Genomic DNA, 20,123 nt, shown 5'->3' on the forward strand with positions numbered 1-20,123 from the left:
TGTTCAGGCATCCCAAGTATAGTTCAAGCACCTCTCAGTTACCAAGAACTTAGAAGGTACACATATGGCCTCATATTACTCTGAGACACATCACTAGGGATGGTTTTCATTTTCAATGCACAGAGGAGGGAGCCATGGTCCAGAGAGGACAGCACCTTGCTCCAAGAGTCAGTGATAGTAAGGGGCTGACCAGGGTCTGCACCAGACCTCCCTGAGGCCCAGGCCTGCTCTGCCCCCAAACCTGCCCATAGTGAAGTCACCAGGCAATTTACCTTTAGCATTTTCTTGTTCAATATGCTCATTTGCCTGCAAGGAAATGGAAGAGTATTGGGGGAGGACAGTGGGAGGACCCAGGAATACTCTAAAAACTCCATAAAGCAGAAGTCATCAGAACTCTAGATTCGGTACCTTTTTAAATCCTTCCTGCATATTTGTGGCTCCGGTAGGCACTATATTCTGGAGTTTAGTGAGCCCATCACTTATTTCATTTCTAAAAAAAAAAAAAAAAAAAAAAAAATCAGAAAAGTGGTTGAAGTGTAATTTGGTCTTGATATTAAAGGCAGCCCCAAGCCGTTCTGGAGCCACTGTGCAGTGTGCACATGTCTGGCTGGGACAGGACATAAGTTAATTAGCTGGGTCATGACCTTCAGCCCCCTGTCCTTGCTATTGACAGGCCATGCTCAGGCCTCCACTGTCTCCATTCGGGTGAGCATAGGGTGGGGGATGCTGCTTTGCTAGTCCCATGGGTATGGCCTGGCTTTCTCTGCACTCATCACTGTGTCAGGCACACAGACCTCGGGGACCCCCAAGGGCTTGCCTTGACCATCCACGGTCAATATGGGGCACACCCATGGAGGTGTCACTGTGAATCCCACTCACGATGTGATGGGCAGGGATGCTAGAAGTTACTAGGTCCCTCAGGAAGGCACACTATCCTCCAACATGTAAGGCTGAGTTTGGAAAAGTCATCCTTCTGATTGATGCTCCTGCTCTGTCCCATCCTCCCTTGCCACAGACCCCTGAGGTTGACCCAGTACCCCCAAGGTTTTTTCCCTTCTGGACTGGTGCTAAAGGAAGTAGCAAGATGCTTTGTGAGTACACTGGAGCTCCTGAGCTCATGTGCTCCTGAAGAAAAAGGCCAAAACCTGGGGAAGTGGCCCTGAGGAGTGATCCCCTGGCAGCCACGGGTCTGTGGCCAGACAACTGCTGTGAAGGCAGATCTCATAGGTGGGATGGGGACATAGGAGGGGCTGGGTGTTTAGGTTCAGGCCAATCCCATGTGACAATCTGGACTGGCACAGCCAGTCTAGGAGAGTGTGGACCCTGAGAAGGCTTCTCACTGTGCAGATGTTGCTGTGGGGGAGACTTAAGAGCCCCAGGTCCAGCCCTGCCCAGCCCACCCAACCCAGGAGGTGAGGCCTGGGACCTGAGGCCAGTAGAGGCCACACCAGGCACTACCCAGCCCAGCAGAATCATTCTCCTTCTTCTTGCCATATTTTGGATTTTTTTTTCCTGAACCCTCAAATATGGGGTAATTCTCATCCCTTCTTAATCTCTGGCCTAGGAATCCCCTGGCCAGGCATACACTTGCTTGCCCCAATGCCCCCAAGGAAGTGTTGCCTCTCCAGCCCTACTCCTAGCTCTGAACTTGGAAGGAATACAGGCTCTTATCACCCTCAGACAGACTCCTCTTAAGGTATTACTCCCTTGCCAAAACATAATTACTCATCATTTCCACTCTTCTGGGCACACTGATAATCCGTACCTTCATTTGGGGAAGATGTCACTATATTCACTGTCCAGAGAGGACCAGGAGGCCTTCCCTAAGCCCCCACACAGCTTCTCACATCTGGGCCCCGAGACTCTCACCTTGGAGAAGGCAGAAGCCTTTCCCTCCCCAAAGGACGGCCCTTCCACCAGAGCCCCATGCCCAGTAGTCTTGCATCTCTCTGCCACCTGCCAGCATCACCCCCAATGAACATGCTTTCTTCCACCTCATATGCACTCAGGTCTATCTGTTCTAAACACGTAACCACACATATGCACAAATCCATGCCTCCACTAATGCTTGGAGCAGCCAGCCCACGCCCTGCTTCTCCTGGAGTCAGACATGGGAGTGCTGATTCCATGCACTGACATCAGCACTCTGCTGCTCCTGATTGGTCTCCATGGTATTGAATGGCGGCTCTATGTTCCAAATCCTGTGTCCATCCAGTTCTAAGGGTGCTCAGCCTCTTTTATGTATCCCCCCTCTCTAAATTAGGTTTCAGCCATTTGTGTTCATGAGAATCTTAACCACCATAATTTTCCACTTTCAGACTTTTGGTAAACTGCTGGGCCCACCATGGTCCACCTAGGATGCAGGCACATCATGCCTTTCTCAAGTGCCCTATCCCAGCCTTGTGCTCAGAACCCTACTCATGTGCTCTCTTGTCTCAGACCCACCAAGGGAGCAAAACCCCTCCACTGAAAACATCGATACTTCGATGCTGCCCATCCCTTCCTTCCTGTGTCTGATCTGTCTCCCATCCACCCCTACTCCCACACTGGACCAGGGCAGAGAGTGATACACAACACAGGTCACTGTTCATAAAGGACCTGCACATCTGCTCCATACAATCCTAGGAGTCCTCACATATAGCACATTCTTCAAAAATCAAATAGCATGGAGGAAAGCATTCAGGACAGCTCTAGGTCAGGGCTTAGAGTGGTGGAGATGGTCTAGCAACATATCATCTGCCAATGTCAGTGAAGCCAGGGCTCAGAGAAGGCTAGGGAGCCAGATCTGGGAGTCAGGGTGCACAATGAGTGGACCTCAAGCCAGAGCAGCCTGCACTCCATTGGCCTTTCCAATGTGGCTTCAGGGAATACTTCAGCTTCCTGGCTGTCCCTGAGACTCTGCTCTTCATGTCTGCCATGGGGGATCCAATCAGTGCTTACCTGTCTGAGGTGAGCTCCATAAGGGTGTGGCCCTGTGTGGAGTAGGTAGTGAAGGGCATCCGCATTTTCAAGCTAGGGAGGAAGCATGTGCTTGTGAGAAGCCATCAACACAGGCTCAAAATGATGCCAATAAAGCTAAAAACAAAAAACAAAACAAAACAAAAAAACACCCAAAACCACCCACCCCCAAAAAAAGTTTCACTGCAGCCAGTGAGAGGCAGTCTATGTCAGTTTTTACAGTTCCCACTATAACTCTTCTGATTTCAGGTCCATTTCCCAAACACTGGAAGTTCCCACAAATGTAGTGAAAAACTTTGAGGCTGGTAAGATGTGTCACCTCCTCAGAATAGAATGCCAAGATGGCATCCTGCTCCCTTCTTACATTCTTAAAGAATGTATTCCACACACACATGCACATGCACATACACACACACACACACAAAGAGGCATATATACAACATATCACAAGGAGATAAACACCTTCACATTCCTGCATGCGGAGCTCGCCCCTGTCTTCTCTTCTACTTTAACATTCTTTGGACCTTCATTCCCTTCCCTCCTAACTCCTTCTTCATCTCCTTCTCTTGCCAAAGAAATTATTCTCTTTCTTGGAAGCCATTTATATACATCCCTTCCTTTCCAACTAATTTTATCCACTTAGTAACAGACTTCTTTTTATGAAGCACATCCTTGATCATGTGAGACCCCTACTCAAGAATCCTATACTTTCTATAGGAAGTAGGAATTTCCAGCAGGAAATTCAAGCCCTGTGGCTTGGCATTAAGAGCCCCTATACTCTTGGCTCCAAGTTGACTGGTCCAGCCTCATCTTCAAGTCTTCTCCTGACTAAACATATTCTACCATTTCTTCCACAAGACATCTTCTTAATGGTTCCTGTTACTTTGGCTTTCCCCATTCTTCAAGGTCTAGTTCAAATTTCCACATATTCTAGGTAATTATCCTTGACTTTTTCCTCTAGGAATTCTTGCTTTTACCTTTATATTGCCATGTAAGACTTTTGTCCCTTTCTCTTGGCCATTGGTATCATTTAACCAGGTGTTCAGTTACTGAACTACTGGTCAGTGTGCTTTAACTTCCTTTCCAAGCTGGTAAGGTTCTCAGAAGCAGACTATGTTTCCTTTAATTTCGCCTCTCAGGCAAGAGCCAGCAAAATATGCTGAGAAGCAATGGACAATTTGACTTTCCCTCTTTCCTGTTTCAGAACACCATTGTGAGCACTGTGCTTTTGGCCTGAGGGACTCCCATGTCCACTGAATCTAAGCAGCTGTGTATCTTCCTGGCAGAGGAAAATACCCTGCAGCATGGAGAGCCTTACTTTGGAAACTTCTTCACTGCATCATCCAATTGTTGTTCACACTCTCTGACCTAAAAACAAAGACTTGAGTCAGACAGAAGAGGCATATACATTGGGTGGGAAGTTTCTGCCCAATACCTCCCATAGCTCCTTTAGCAAGTCCTCTTTATCCCACATAACTGAAGTCTGCCACGCACCCTTGGTGACCTCTTTAGGTCACCCTGGTGGTGATTTTCATCAGTGTGGATGGTGGGAATGTTGAATAACCAGACCCATATGCTTGGGACCATGTGAGTTCCAGGGAGGAAGGACTTTGGGTGGCAAACCAGGATGGTGGGTTTGGTTATGGTAGGTGGTTACAGTAGGTGGACAAGAAATGAAGGAGGATACATTTGCTAGAAAACACATTCTGATTCTGACATGTTAGCTCTCTTGGTTCCCCATTTTCCTTTGGAATAGCTATTAACAGCCATATGCTCCTCATCTATTCTTTAAAGTTGTATAGTGGGGTGCAAGGCAGGGCTTTTAGCACTGCATTCTATTATATACCTTTTTGAACCAACAGATACAGCCTCAGAAGGTAGCCCAAGCCAGTCCTGTAATCCTCTGCTGGATTCTGGATTCTTGGGTATCAGGCTACCCTTACATACTTCCTTAGATTGGGGATCCATTGTAACCCTAAGTCTGACCTGCCAACCATCCCTCATGATACACACAAATTCTTCTCACACCTTCATGGTTTCCAGCACTCACAGAGCAGGAAGAGACATTCACAATAGGGGACTACACCTCAGGCCAGGAAGGATGTGCTACTCAGACAATTTTATTTTCCTCCATCCTTCAAAGCTGAGCCACTCTGGACATGAAAGGCCTATTCGAAGACCACTGCAAGAGGAGAGATAGGAATAGACCTGGGACACTGATGTTCTGTTGCCATCATGCGCTGACCAGCAAGGAAAGCCACAGATCCTTCCTCTCCCTATTTTCCATTTCTTACTCATCAGCTCCCACCTTAGTTCCTGGATAGTGAAGATGCTGAATGGGGGTGGAGCCTTATGATATCCCCTATGTCTAGATGAGAAGTTCTTAAATGTGCTCTACCAGCCCAGGGTTCAAAGATCTTTGCAGTCCAACATACATAATCTATAGTTCTGTACTAATTCAAATTTATGATTCGCAAATGAGGTTCACTAAGTGTTTTGGTCAAGATCCTGCTGATGACAAAAGGTGAAACAGTTGGATACCTAGCCTAGACTCTTTTTCTGGATCTATGACAAGTCATGTCTTTCCCATGTCATATGAATTAAAGAAACCCACAAAGAGGCCCTTCCTCTTTCCTCCAGTAATGACTACATCAATTTCCAAGTAAGATAAAACATGGAAATATTAATTACTCAACATAAGTTTATCTACATTGGTCTTTTATTACAGAGGAACTAAAGCTATTTGGGTTTAATAAACATGTTGTATGCAACACTGAAAAGTTTATAGTGAGGAAGAATATACTTCCAGAAATTATGAAATGTATTCATAAATTTGCCAATCTTCAGAATCTTGGGAGAAGAGTACATAATAGCTCACCTTTCAGTTTTCACTAGTAACTAAAGTTTCCAAGGGCTAATAATTTTAATTAATATGTGCAATTAAAACTACTAGAAATCATAAGACAAATGACTCTCTACTGGGAGAACAGAAAGTATTTTTGTTAAGAAAAGGTATGAGATATGAAAACGAACTTTTGTTAAGGGAAAAGAAAGTAAATTTGTTCTAAAGAGGATGGTCATTTTAGAATGGAAAAAAAAGGAATAGAAGATAAAAACCAAATGGAAGTAGAAAGCAGAAAGCAAGATAAAATCTTATTTAGTAAAGCTGATGAAAAATGAATGAATTTATTGTTGGGTTTTAAAAATAATGGTATACCTATGCAAAATTAAAATGTAATTCTTTCTTTTGTTGAACAGAAAGTTTTCTTAAACTATTGGTGTGCTCTTCATAAGAGATTAAGAAAGGTTGTTATTTACCCTGTAATCTATTTTGAAAGCAAATATATTTCATCTTACCAGAATAATTTCTTGTGCTTCATGTTATCATTATCAGGTCTTTGATTATTTGGGGTACTGAGCCTTCTCTATTAAAAGAGCTAAACTTTTTTTTAGCAACTATGTAACTTTTTTAGTTTGCCTTAGAAATCTTTGTCACTTTTGTTGAATAGCTAACCCAGATCACCTTTTTTTTTTTTTAAAGATTTTATTTGTTTATTTGACAGACAGAGATCACAAGTAGACAGAGAGGCAGGTAGAGAGAGAGAGAGAGAGAGAGAAGCAGGCTCCGTACTGAGCAGAGAGCCTGATGCGGGACTTGATCCCAGGACCCTGAGATCATGACCTGAGCGGAATGCAGTGGCTTAACCCACTGAGCCATCCAGGCGCCCCCAGATCACCTTTTGATATTTTTTATAAACTTCCCATAGAAATTCTAAATGAAGTCCTTTTGATCTTGAATTAACTTTGATATATATAAGAAGGTCCCTGGAACATCTCAAAAGATTTTTTTCTCTCTTTATAAAAGATACATGTTAGACTAATTAGGTTAATTTAACATGTCAAATTACATGGGAAACATTGTCAAATAATAAGTGATGCTAAACCTTCTTTAGGTTATATTTGTATGGATATATGTTACTGATATATGTTCCAGAGATTGTATGACATTTCTAGAAATCTGATATGTGTTGGTATAATGTTATCAGTCATAATTTTAATTATTATCTTAAAATGTCTGTCAGAAAAAATAAAATTTTCTTGTCAATTTCATTGTAACAGACTCTCATGAAATCTTTCCAATTGGCTACCTTTAAGTCTTTTGACATTTACAGTTATTGCTTTACTTTAATGCTTTTGCAAAAGTGCTTCCTCTTCAAAGAGATTCATGAAAGGGACTGACAAATACAGGTTTTTTTTTTTTAAAAGATTTTATTTATTTATTTGAAAGACAGAGATCACAAGTAGGCAGAGAAACAGGTAGAGAGAGAGGGGGAAGCAGGCTCCCTGCTGAGCAGAGAGCCCAATGCAGGGCTCCATCCCAGGACCCTGAGATCATGACCTGAGCTAAAGGCAGAGGCTAACCCACTGAGCCACCCAGACACCCACGAATACAGGTTTTTGATAACTTTAAGAGCATACTTTCAGCTGGTTATACTACAAGAATTTTTTTTAAACTCTAATTGAGAGAATTATAGATTCATAAAACTGTTAACAAGAATTAAGTACACAGGACTGAAAGAACTGATAAGGATGATTATAATTTTGTAAGACTTTGAAACATTGCTGTTTTGTCTACATTTTGTTTTCCAGAGTTAAGAAGCATCATTTCTCTTTTCTTTTAATCTATCTATAACATAGCAATTTGCTAAAGCAAACTTTTTACAACAAAAATGGAATACTGTTGGCCTTTGTACAACATGGGTGTTAGAGGAGTGCCAACCCCTTGTGGAGTTGAAAATTCACATATAAATTTACCTCCCCTCAAAATTCAACTGTATTTTAAATCACACTGTGATTTAAAAGTAAGGTAGAAGTTGCCAAATGACTAGAAGTGAAGGGAAGGTGGAGGAAAGATGTAGGGAAGGCTGGAACAGCAAGCAGCAGGGTTCTGATCTGTTCCTGGCCCTCTTATGTGAAGCTTAGATCATGGAGATCCCAAACTGAGAGGCATAAAGAAACCAGTTCTGTGGAGGGATTCTTGCCAAAGTGGTGGGTCCAGTCACTGGCCAGAGTCAGCGAAGGACTACAGAAAAAGGACCTCTGGGATGGGGGTCTAACAGAACACCAGGTGCGGGATAGCAGCAGGCAGCAGGCAGCAGACAGCAGACAGCAATAGGGTGCTGTTCATGGTGCTGAAAATTCTCTGGGCTTGGTAACTAATACCACCAGGGAACTGGAGGCTTAAGGCTTGTCATAATTTCCTGCAAGTAGGAACTGCATTACAACCACATAAGAGGGGCCAGGTGGAGCAAGTGACCTAGAGAGATGATTAAAAATGCTCTGTCTTCCCCCAGACTTTGCTTGGAAGAAGGGTTCCCGGGGCACCTGGGTGGCTCAGTGGGTTAAGCCTCTGCCTTTGGCTCAGGTCATGATCTCAGGGTCCTGGTATTGAGCCCTGCATCGGGCTCTCTGCTCAGCAGGGAGCCTGTTCTCCCCTCTCTCTCTGCCTACTGCTCTGCCTACTTATGACTTCTTTCTCTGTCAAATAAATAAATTAAAAAAAAAAAAGGAAGAAGGATTCCCATATTCCTGGGTAGAGAGCAAGGAGTGGTATAAGTACTGCCTGCTAACTGATTCCACCACTGGAACTCTGTGAGCTCCTAAAGGAGGGCATGTGATGTGATGAGCACTGGGTGTTACATGTAACTAATGAATCATAGAACGCTATGTCAAAAACTAATGATGTGCTATCTGTTGGCTAATTGAATTTAAACTTAAAACAAACAAACAAACAAAAAACCCAAAAACAAGAAAGAAAGGGAAGGGAGGGAGGGAGGAAAAAATGGGCATCATTTAAGGATCCAGCTTTGCTAACTTTGGATGCAGATGAGGAGAAATGTAATGTCTCTTTCTACTGATGTCCAGTATTTATATTTAAAAAATCTATGTATAAATGGACCTATACAATTCAAACCCCTGTTGTTCAAAGGTCAACTGTAGCTGTCTTTTTCTATCTGACTCCTCTATTATCCAGAAATTCTTGAGTATTTTTGTTTTACATGACAATATAGGTATTTGCATAAGTTCAATGAAAATTTGTTCTTGTTACAGGACAAAATTGGGCAACTGCTTAGTCTGGTTTATTAGCCTAAAAAGGCTTTTAAAAATGAAATCTAAGTTATGACAAGGTTTAAGAAAACAACATGGACTTTATAAAGGCAATAAATCCCCTTAGCTATCACCAAAGCTTTAACTGGAATATTGTATTTGAGATTATATGCTAAATCACTATTCTTGCTCTACTTAGGAAAATAACCATACCCAGTTTAATAGGATTAGACATGTTTTGCAAACAGATTAGTCTTACTATGATAGTCTCTGGTAGAAATTGGAGGAATTGTAGAGATAAAAAGTATTTTCAATAGAAACTATAACACACCCTGATGGGTATCAGATTTTAGACCTGTTCACTGACTTTGAATGTTGTTATCTACTTGTAAAATGAAATGGATTCTAAATTATTGTTTTTCTCCAATATTTGTCTCCAACTCTCCAAACTAATGGTTTCAATTTTCTTCCACCCTTATATTAGGAATTACCAAGAACAAAAACTGCCCTTTTCCCAAAGCCCTGCAAACTGAGCTGGATAACTTGATATGAAACTTCAAAGAAATCAACACAATGACTCATGAACAGATAATTTTTGTGTCTATTGCTATGTGGGCCACTCAGAACATTTACTTTAGGATCCAATAACATCACCAGAGACAATCAATTTACAGAAGATGCTTTGAACCAACATCTAGGAACCCAATGACTAGAAGTCTTCTCATCTGGCTTCTCTCTGAATTTAGAACCTTATGAAGAGTCTGCTTCAATCATTGACTGTTTTCACTGAAATGCCTCGAATTAAATACCTGATTGCTGACATGGTATAAGTCAAACTTTGGAAGTGCACCTACAATACCATCTCCTGAAATGAGATGTCACTGTTTAACTGAACTGACCTATTCTTGAGACTAAGGGATGGGTTCAATGGGAGGAAACAAACTACCAACTCAACTTCCAGACTGAAAATTCTTGAGGAAATTTCAAAGTGTGCCTGATTTAAGGATTATTTCAAGCTGTTAAGGTGGTTTTATTTATTTATTTGACAGAGAGAGAGAGGGAACACAAGCAGAGGGAGTGGAAGAGGGAGAAGCAGGCACCTCGCTGAGTAGGCAGCCTGATGCTGGGCTCGATCCTAGGACCCTGGGATCATGACCTGAGCTGAAGGCAAACGAGTTAAGGTGGTTTTAGATACAAGACTCAAGCTAACAATGAGGAGTCTCTGACATAGCAATTACTTCCTGCTGTAATTATTTCAACACTGATATTATATACATTAAAATATGAGAAATTAATAAATAAGCCACTTAACTAAACAGGTGGCTGTCTCTTCTGGTATATTCTTTGATTTATTTGATACCAACTGGTTTTATTCATGTATGCACTGGCTAAGGTACATTCTTCAGTTTCTTACTAGTGTCCTCCTGATAGTCAGCATGGTAGTCTCCCTGGTGTGCTATATTCTCTCAAGAGTCTTAAATATATGTCTGCAACCATCATCAGTACATCAGATGGTCTCAGTGCACTTGGAGAAACAAAAAAGATGAACAGATAAATAGCAAAAACAATTCTTCCAATGTATCTGACATCATTACCTCAAGCTTAATGACAAGACAAGAACAATTTAACCCTAATGGTAACTAAAAGTGGCACTAATATCAATTTTTTAAATTTAAATTCAATTAGCCAAGGTAAGCTCATTGTTTGTCTTTGACATAATGTTCAATGATTCATTAGTTGAATATAACACCCAGTGCTCATCATACTGAATTGTGGATCAGTCTCTCCTATATGAAAGGATGACCAAAAGGGGGGAATTATTAAAGTGTTAACACAAAGAGCCATTGTACTGAGGTGGCTCTAATGCCTTGAAAGCATACATATGCACACCAAACACAAGTAGCGAAATAGGCTTTCCCAAATAAGGCAACTGCTTAAACTATAATTATTCAAATAATTTCTTTGATTTTCTTCCACATCTTCTCTATATAAAACTCCTATCAGTGGAGTGTCCCTAACAACTGGGCTTTTGAGCTTCCTGATTCAAATCTATGCACACTCAAATCCTTAAAAATTATAAAGTGCCTCAGTTTATCTTTTAACACCAAGGAAGGTGGCTGTGAGCTCCTCTCCCATCCCCAATGCGCCCACAGTGACAATGTCTAGAATTCCAATGTCCTTAGAATGAATGGATCTTGAAGCTCTGCTTCTCCCCTCTACATCAGCTTCTCTTTCCACATCCATACCACACAGGCAGGAGCTGTCTTGGGGTCAGTCCATCCATTCTCCTTTCACGGGACACATCTGCCCTGGGATCCTACCCATTTTTCCCTAGCCTTTCAGGCCTCCTGGGAACTCCCAAGACCTTCCCCCTTTTCACTACAGCTGTTACTTCTATCCTTCACTCTTTCTTACCCATGCTCCCCAAGGAAGCCAACTGGCTCTAACAAAAACAGATCTGATCCATCTCTCGTCTGATAAGAGCCCTCCTTCCATGGACTCCCAGTTACCCTTAAGGTGAAGTACACACCTCCTCCTTCAGCTTAAGGTTAAGTACCACTCCCACCCCCATCAGCCTGTCTTCTTCCTTCACCCTCTTTCTCCTTACACTTGGATCTTCTGGGATCCCCTGAGAGCCTCAAAGCTCAGGTCTTTGCAAAGTCCACTCCCTCTGCCTGGAGCTCCCTGGCTTTCACATACCAATAAGGCAGGCACACTGGGAAAGTCACTCATTTTCATCATTTTCAGTCTAATGAATGACCAAATAAATAAGGAATCCAATGAATAAACTGGAAGCAAACCTTCAAGACCTTCCTACAGGTGACAGATTCCTTTTATATTTAAGATGAGCACACGTATTCTCAGAAATTTACCCAGCCTTGAAGTCTTTGAAATGGGCTTTGGAATCAGACATTTCGGAGTGTCAGTTCTGGTTCCATGTCTCTCTCTTTGAGGGGTCTGAATCAGGCAATGCCAAACCTAAGGGCCTAATTCCCTGCCCTGAGAAGCCTCCCTCCATCATCAATAAAATAGGGATAATTACATTTATCTACAGTTGTGAGGAAGATTCAGTGATGAAGCTGTTTTCCTACCTTACTCTTACCCCCAGTCTAGAGCCATACTTGGTCTCCCCCATCCAATCTGTCTGGATTCCTGTGAACTCTAGTTTCAAATTAAATGTAGAATCTGGCCATTTATCATTATCACCCCTACCTTATTGGTCTATACCATTATCAGGTCACCTGTGGACCTCTGCACCAGCTCCTCACTGCTGTCTTTGTGTCCACAAACTATGATCCTTTTAGAACAGGTTCTGATCACATACTTCTCCTCTGCTCAAAAACATGGTCCCCACACCAAACCTCCTCATAGTCCTATCAGTCCTGCCTTTTCTGACCACCTCTTTAGAATGCCTTCTCACTCCCCCACCTCACACCTTCTTTGGGAGAGAGGAGAAGAGACCAACCCCTATTGTTTAATGTTGTGCAGCAAACTAGCTTAAATGATACTGAGAAAATCACTTGACTCTCCAGAATCTGTTGCATTACCCCAAATAGAAAAATAGATCTTGCTCCTCCAAGCAGGAGGAGGCTTAAAGTGGTCAACACATTGCCTGGCATACAAAAAGTGCTCAATTAATATTGTTTTATATTCTACCTGTGACAAGAGCCCTTCATATCCATTGCAGGGTTGGACTGTGCCCACATTGGGCATAATAGCAGAAAGAGAGGTTTGGACTGGGGCACTGTAACAGGATGGCACCAGAGGGAGCCCTTTGGACTCAATGCTATTCTCTGCAAAAACTGACAGAAAGGGAAACTTCATTTCCTCACAATTCCCATCCATACCCCAGCCCCAATGCCCAAGTGAGAAACCATCATCCCTTTGGGCTATGCCAGGTACCAATGAGGCACAATCTGCTCAGGACAACTCAGAAGTCCCTCCATGGGACAGTGTGAAGGGACTTATTCAGTGGGCACAGTAGCTTCCACCTCTGCTGGCTTTCCTTAAATGCTAGTGGACCGGGCATACATCTCCCCAGTCAGTAGCCTCCATGGAGAATAGAAGGAATCAGAGGCAGTACAGCCTAAGAAGCTGCAATCAGGGCATGCAGGAAGCTACTTCAAACCTCTAGATGCCTCCCACCTTTCTAGGAGATCAAAAATGCAAATACCTTCCCTACTCTACATCCCAGGATGCTTTTTCCCCCCCAGTGTGGCTTTGAGAATGACAAAAGTGCAGTAAAATGGGCTCTGGAAATAAAAAAGTGCTTTAACATTTTATTGACAGTCATGTTACTGTTACTGTAGATTTAGTAAAGTTCATTCTCAACCTATTAGAGAAGTTGAAAATGGAACCAAGGTAATGTTTGCAATCTCTCCAAGCATGAAGATCCACCTTCTTTCCTTCTTAAGGGCCACAAATTGTCTAATGCATAGCACAGCTGCCTAGGACAAAACCTGGTCAGATCAAACTATTCTGAAAGTACACACTTTCAGAAAAGTGGTCTCCAAGCTGTCAAAGAAAGAAGGAAAACACTTAGCAGCAGGAAAGCAAAGAACTTCCCAATCAGTGATACTATAAGAATGCCCAATGGAAGCAACATGTCAATCTCTGTGGTCCTATAAAAACAGAACTCATTTGGGTATAAAACAACAGACAAAAGCCCAGACCCATAGATAGCTTCTAACAAGTGCTGAGGAGGAGCTTCTAGCAATCACCTCCCCTCCGACTGTTTAAGGGCATTCACATTACAGAACCAGGCCATGCTGATGGAGGGACTGAGAGCCACCCAGAAACTCTATGGTGGCCTTTTTTCCTTTCTAAAAGGAAGAGTCTCAGGGAACAAATTCTTGGGGCTTTCCTTCTATCTCAGGAATAAGGTGCTTAAAGAGGGTTTTATGTTAGGTCTGTCAAGAATTTTACTACCTCCCCTTTCCCAGAGGCTGGGGTCTCCTTGAACACCTTCATGCCAGCAGTGACCATGGGGTCAGAATTGCCCTGAGGGGCACCCCGGATCAGGGTGGGAGGGCTGCTTACGTGTTCAGGATAAAGTAGAGATCAAAGGCACCCTCGCAGGTTTTCACCTTCTCTGTCTTGCTCCTGTAGTACCTGGTGCCCTGGTGGGAGTTTCTTCAGCTTGGGAGGTGGTGCAGGAAGCTCCCTGTGCTCAGCAATGGAGGTGGCAGCAGCAGGAGCAGGAACAGGGAAAGTGCAGGGCCTGGGATGCAGATGCTGCTGCTCCCTATTTTCTTAGCTGTCCCTGAGGCCCCACTCTCTCCTGGAGCAGAAGTGGGATTAGTGCTGGCCATGCCCAACCACCACAGGCCTCTGCCTCACCCACTGTCTCCCCGCAACCCCTGTGCCCTGAGGCCTTGTCCCCTCCAGCCCTTTCCCTAAGATGCTCTGAGAGCCCCACCTGGTACCTGCCCTTTGGGCAGAAGAGGCCAATGGCTGGCTCTGGAAAGATGGCCCCACTGCCTTAGTGGCCCTTCCCCTGCCCCCACAGAGGCAGAATTCCCTGTGGTGTTCCTTATGATGGACAGGAGGGTTGGCATGGTGACTTTGTGACCTGCAGCTCTGCTCAGTGTCCTGCCTGTTGACAACCCCATGTGGTCATGGGATCTTTGAATGGGGGATAAGATGAGGCTGCCATTTTTCCCTTATCCCAAACCCTCCAGATGGCCATTCAAATTCTCAAGACCCTGCCCTTTTGTAACTCAAAGCAGGTAGCTGAGGTGGTTTAGATGAGGCCATCCCTGTGGGTGAGAAGGTCCAGGAACCGGGATACTAGAGTACAATAATAGTCATTGGTGTGAACACCCATGGACATGGAAGGATCTAGAAGGTCAAGAAGGTTTGTGCAAGCATTCCAAAGTCCTTTGTGAATGAGGGACACTCCAGTTAGGTACTGCTATGTAACAAACCACCCCAATGTAATGACATACAAGAGAACCATTTCCTATGTGCACAGGTTCTGTGGATCAGAAATGCAGAGAAGGCTGAGAGGGGATGGCTTGCCTGTGCTTCATGGAAAAAACACAGGCATGGACAACTCTGAGTCAAAAGTGATTGCAAAAAGTCAGTAAGCAATGTAAAAAGCATTTAGAAATTCATTAACTGATTTTATTTTCTTCATTTTTTATATACACAAAACAAGAATGATATATACTAAATATCCTTCTAAGTTTAAAATAGATCTTCCAATGTTTATTATATAAAAATTACAAGTGATAAAAAGGCAGTTTTGTTTTCTTTTTTTGGAGTGGTATTTAAAACCATGGAACATCTTTTTTTATTAATTATTTTTATTAACATATAATGTATTATTTGCCCCAGGGGTTACAGGTCTGAATCGTCAGGCTTACACACTTCACAGCACTCACCATATCACATATCCTCCCCAATGTCCATAACCCCACCACCCTCACCATACCCGCCCCCCCCAGCAACCCTCAGTTTGTTTTGTGAGATATAGAGTCTCTTACAGTTTGTCTCCCACTTGCTCCCATCTTGTTTCATTTTTCCCTTCTCTACCCTCCAAACCCCCCACTCTGCCTCTCAAACTCCTCATATCAGGGAGATCATATGATAATTGTTTTTCTCTGATTGACTTATTTCACTCAGCATAATACTCTCTAGTTCCATCCACACTGTTGTAAATGGCAAGATTTCATTTCTTTTGATGGCTGCATAGTATTCCAATGTATATATATACCACATCTTCTTTATCCATTCATCTGTTAACGGACATCTAGGTTCTTTCCATATTTTGGCTATTGTGGACATTGCTTCTATAAACATTTGGGTGTATGTGCCCCCTCAGATCACTATGTTTGTATCTTTAGGGTAAATATCCAGTAGTGCGATTGCTGGGTCATAGGGTAGCTCTATTTTCAACTTTTTGAGGAAACTCCATTCTGTTTTCCAGAGTGGTTGCCCCAGCTTGAATTTCCACCAACAGTGTAGGAGGGTTCCCTTTCTCCGCATCCTCTCCAACATCTGTCCTTTCCTGACTTGTTAATTTTAGCCATTCTGACTGGTGTGAGGTGTATCTCATTGTGGTTTTGACTTGTATTTCCGTTATGATGAGTGATGTTGAGCATTTTTTTGATGTGTCTGTTGGCCATCTGGATGTCTTCTTTGCAGAAATGTCCGTTCATGTCCTCTGCCCATTTCTTGATTGGAGTATTTGTTCTTTGGGTGTTAAGTTTGATAAGTTCTTTATAGATTTTGGATACTAGCCCTTTATGTGTATGTCTCAATGCCATCCTTTTCAATTTATTGACTGTTCTATTTTCTTCTGAATGATTTTCATGTCACCTCTGATGTGTTGCAAGTCCCATGAAGGTATGGATGTGGATCTGTGCTCTCTTATCCATTCCGTGCATCTATCTACTGGTTTATATTGATAGTGTGAATACCACACTATCTCAATTATTATAGTGTGGATGTTTGTATTATTTTTCCTTGCTGTCCCTTCCTCTCGTAGAGAAGAACTGTGCTTCCCTACCACATTCAGGACAGGCTTGGACTTGATTCCACCAGTGAAATGTTAACAGAAGTACATGTGCCACTTCTGGACAGACACTTTAAGAATCTAGATATGATTCTGGTGGACCCAACAGCAATCCCAATGGTAGTGCCCTCCTGGGAATCTGAGGTGGTTGTATATATGTGGGAGAGTGAGAAACATGGGTAGAAAATAATATTTGTGCCTTAAGCTGATCAGATTGGGGGGTTGTTATCAGAAGACAGCCTGGCCAAATATGATACACACAGGGCATTGGTTACTAATCTAGCATACAGAGGTCTACAGCAAGTTCTGGCAGGGGCAAGATAAATCAGCTACCTTATTTTTCTTATAGCCACTTGTTCTTTCATGTAAATCTTAGAATCAGATCATCAATTCTCCACTCCCCCAAACCCTCTTAATATTTGATTACAATAACATTAAATATATAGATACATTTGAAAGGATTTGAAATTGTCATCTATTTTTTAAAAAATAAATAAAATAAAATAATTTTAAAAAATTAAAAAAAAAATGAAATTGTCATCTAGCCTCACCTATTGGTGAACATGGCAATAGCTCTGTTTGGTCTTTTTTAACGCTTTCATATAAACTTCCCTACGAACATCTTAAACTATTTAGCCACATGCCTTTCTATACTGTATATATACCAATATATGTCTGCTTATATACATGCATACATATACACACATATATTTACATACATATACACATACATATAGCTGCTATTATAAATGGCATTTTAAAAATACAGTTTTTAAACTGTTAATTGGTGTTGTGGACACATTTATTAATTTATTGATTATTCAGCTAACTTGCTAAACTCTTTTATTCTAAAATATATCTGTAGAGCCATTTGGGTTTCTATAAAAAACAAAAAACATGGTGCTGACTAGTTCTCTAATGACATGTTGACTGGAAGATGTGATAGAGGCATTCTTGATTTTAGAAAGAATACTTCTTTTGGTGGACATCTTCTCACAAATTAGGCAGTTTCACTACTCTTCTTAGTTTGCTACAAATCATTAATGAGTTATCTAAGTTCTTTTTCTGACCGTTTTGTGATGGATTTAATTTTTCCAGTAATCTATTAATATGATTAACTACATTAATGTGTACAAAACCAATTTTAATATTTTATAAATAAACCCAACTTGGCCATGATTTCTGTAAACACTGCTAGATTGAGTTTAATATTTGTTTAGAATCTTTTTTTATTTATATACATGAGAGGGGCTGATCTGTAATTTACTATTTTTATGCTGTCCTAACTCGTTTGTTAGGTAATAGTAGCCTCAGAAAATGTGCTTAGTGTGTTTTTGCTTTTCTTTCCAAGATCTTGGAAATACTTTCAATGTGAGCCTAACAATCTGCTCCATGTATATTTGGTATAATATCATCTGTGTCTGGTGTTTTCTTTGTGAGAATTTTTTAAACTACTGGTATCATTTATTTAATGTTTCCTGGACATTATATATTATTATATATTATATATTATATATTATATATTATATATTCTTGATTTGTGTTCCCCAACCTCAATTCATATTATGAAGCTCTAATAATGTGACTATTATTTAACTATATATCTAATATATAATGTCACATTACAGTCACATAGTACTCTATACTATGAGGAGGTGATTCACGTTAAAGGAGGTCATTAGAAATTGGCTCTCATCCTATAGGTCTGGTTTCATAAGAGGAGGAACTTTTTTTTGTGGTACTTTGTTATGGCAATCTGAGGAGACGAACACACTGGCTTATTTTGTGCTTGTATTTCTTTTATCAGTCATTTAGATACCTTTTTTTTCCTAGGAATTTGGACATTTGTTTCCATGTATTGGCATAAAGTTGTTCAGAATATGTTTGAGTTTTCTATTTCAGCTCTATCTGTAGTATATCTTTTTAATTGCTAATATTACTCATATCATTCCTTAGCCTATGCATTCACAACAGGGAGCATATTGCCCCAAGAGGGTGAAAATATTTCTTATGGTTTTTAATTACAAAGCACAGTACGTAAAGAAATATACAGTAAGTTCTTGGTATTAAGATTTCATGGGGGTCTATAAGGAAAAAAAATTTTAAAAGCTCCTGGGGGAGGTTATAATCATCATCATAATCATCATTGAGAAGCACTGTCTTGTTTTATAATCAATTTCATTAGAATATTATCTATAGTAATAATCTTTTCAAGTAACTTTTGGCTTTGTTTTACTACTTTACTATTTTTTGGTGTTTATTTTTTCTCTAAAATATTCTCCCTTTCATTTTCTTTGGGTTTCATTTTAGTATTCTTTTTCAAATACTTTTAGGTTAATTATCAGCTCATTTATTTTTCACCATTTTTTCCCCATAACATAACCATCTTTGGCCACAAATTTTCCTCTAAGCTTCTCTTTCACTAAAGCTATATAAATACTCACATTAGGGATTTGATGTCTCATTTCCAGATTCATCAAAAGAAAAGTTTTGCTTTGTGGATCTTCTAATGTATGTTCTGAATCAGCTTCCCCCCCCACCCCAGATTTACCATAAAACATTTTTTTCTTTTTTGACGATGTTATTCGTTTAATAGATGCTCCAAAACCTGGGGAAAAGCAATGAACCTGTCCCCTTCTGTCCCTGCATCCCCTGCCCCCCACGGGCATCCAGAAAACTGACTGAGTGACTGAAGGAACGACGGAGCAGGGACTCAGGGCTGTTCTCTCTTCAGTCCGTCAGGAATCTCCTTTCCTCAGTCTAATCTGCTCTGCACTCCCTCGCGCTCCAACAATGGGACCCTCACGTCTGGCTGCCATTGCAACCATTCTGGTGACCTGACACACTTCTCCAATCTCTTCTCACCTGTCACTACGAGCTCATTCGAGTCCTGTCATGAATGTCCCCCCTCAGAAGCCGTTCCCTTCCGCCGCCCAGCGGCGCGTCCCACCTCCGTGGGTGCTTAAGTTCCCCGACACCTTTGCTTTCTGTGAGGTCGCAGAACTCACCGTGGTCTGGCGCAGTGCTGCCATCTCCCCGCAGAGGAGTCCCCGAAGCAGAGGGACAGTTCCAACGAAGTTTGGGAGATTCTCGCGGCGATGCAGAGATGCAGTGGGCTCCGCGGCTCAGCGGGCAGGAGGAAGAATTGCCCGGACTCCGGGAGTGTGTGGGGGGGGGATCCCCGCACTAACACCCGAGCCGCAACCTGGGACCCCGAGCCCCACGGAGAAGTCGCGGCGTCTAGGGCGGGTGAGCAGCGGCAGGGGCGGCTCCGCCGTGGCCTAGGCGTCACCTCCCTAGGCACTCGGTGGCGTGGCCCGCATCGGCACGCTCCGCTTCAGCCCCGCTGCTGCGAGGCGTGGGCGGACGCCGAGACCCCTGGAGGCGGATCCGGGCTGGCGGTGCAGAGCGCGGGAGGCCTGCACGCCGCTCCTCTCTGAGCGGGTTGCGTCGACTCGCAGGCCCCTCCCGGAAGGGGCCGTGGGGGTGGGCTGCCCGAGGCCCCGCCCCGGAGGCGGGAGCAGTCCGGGAGGGCGGG

General features: G+C 42.4%; 1 long non-coding RNA gene across 1 annotated transcript; it reads right to left on the reverse strand.

Annotated features, from left to right (window-relative positions):
* Positions 1 to 408: 408 nt before the first annotated feature.
* Positions 409 to 20,024, reverse strand: LOC132015280 (uncharacterized). The gene is made up of 3 exons (XR_009403609.1): positions 19,594 to 20,024; positions 2,941 to 3,012; positions 409 to 490 (listed from the first exon to the last, which is right to left on the reverse strand). It is a non-coding gene; the product is annotated as an uncharacterized LOC132015280 (long non-coding RNA).
* Positions 20,025 to 20,123: the final 99 nt, after the last annotated feature.

This window comes from Mustela nigripes, chromosome 4, assembly GCF_022355385.1.
Source record: "Mustela nigripes isolate SB6536 chromosome 4, MUSNIG.SB6536, whole genome shotgun sequence".
NCBI classification, from domain to species: domain Eukaryota; kingdom Metazoa; phylum Chordata; class Mammalia; order Carnivora; family Mustelidae; genus Mustela; species Mustela nigripes.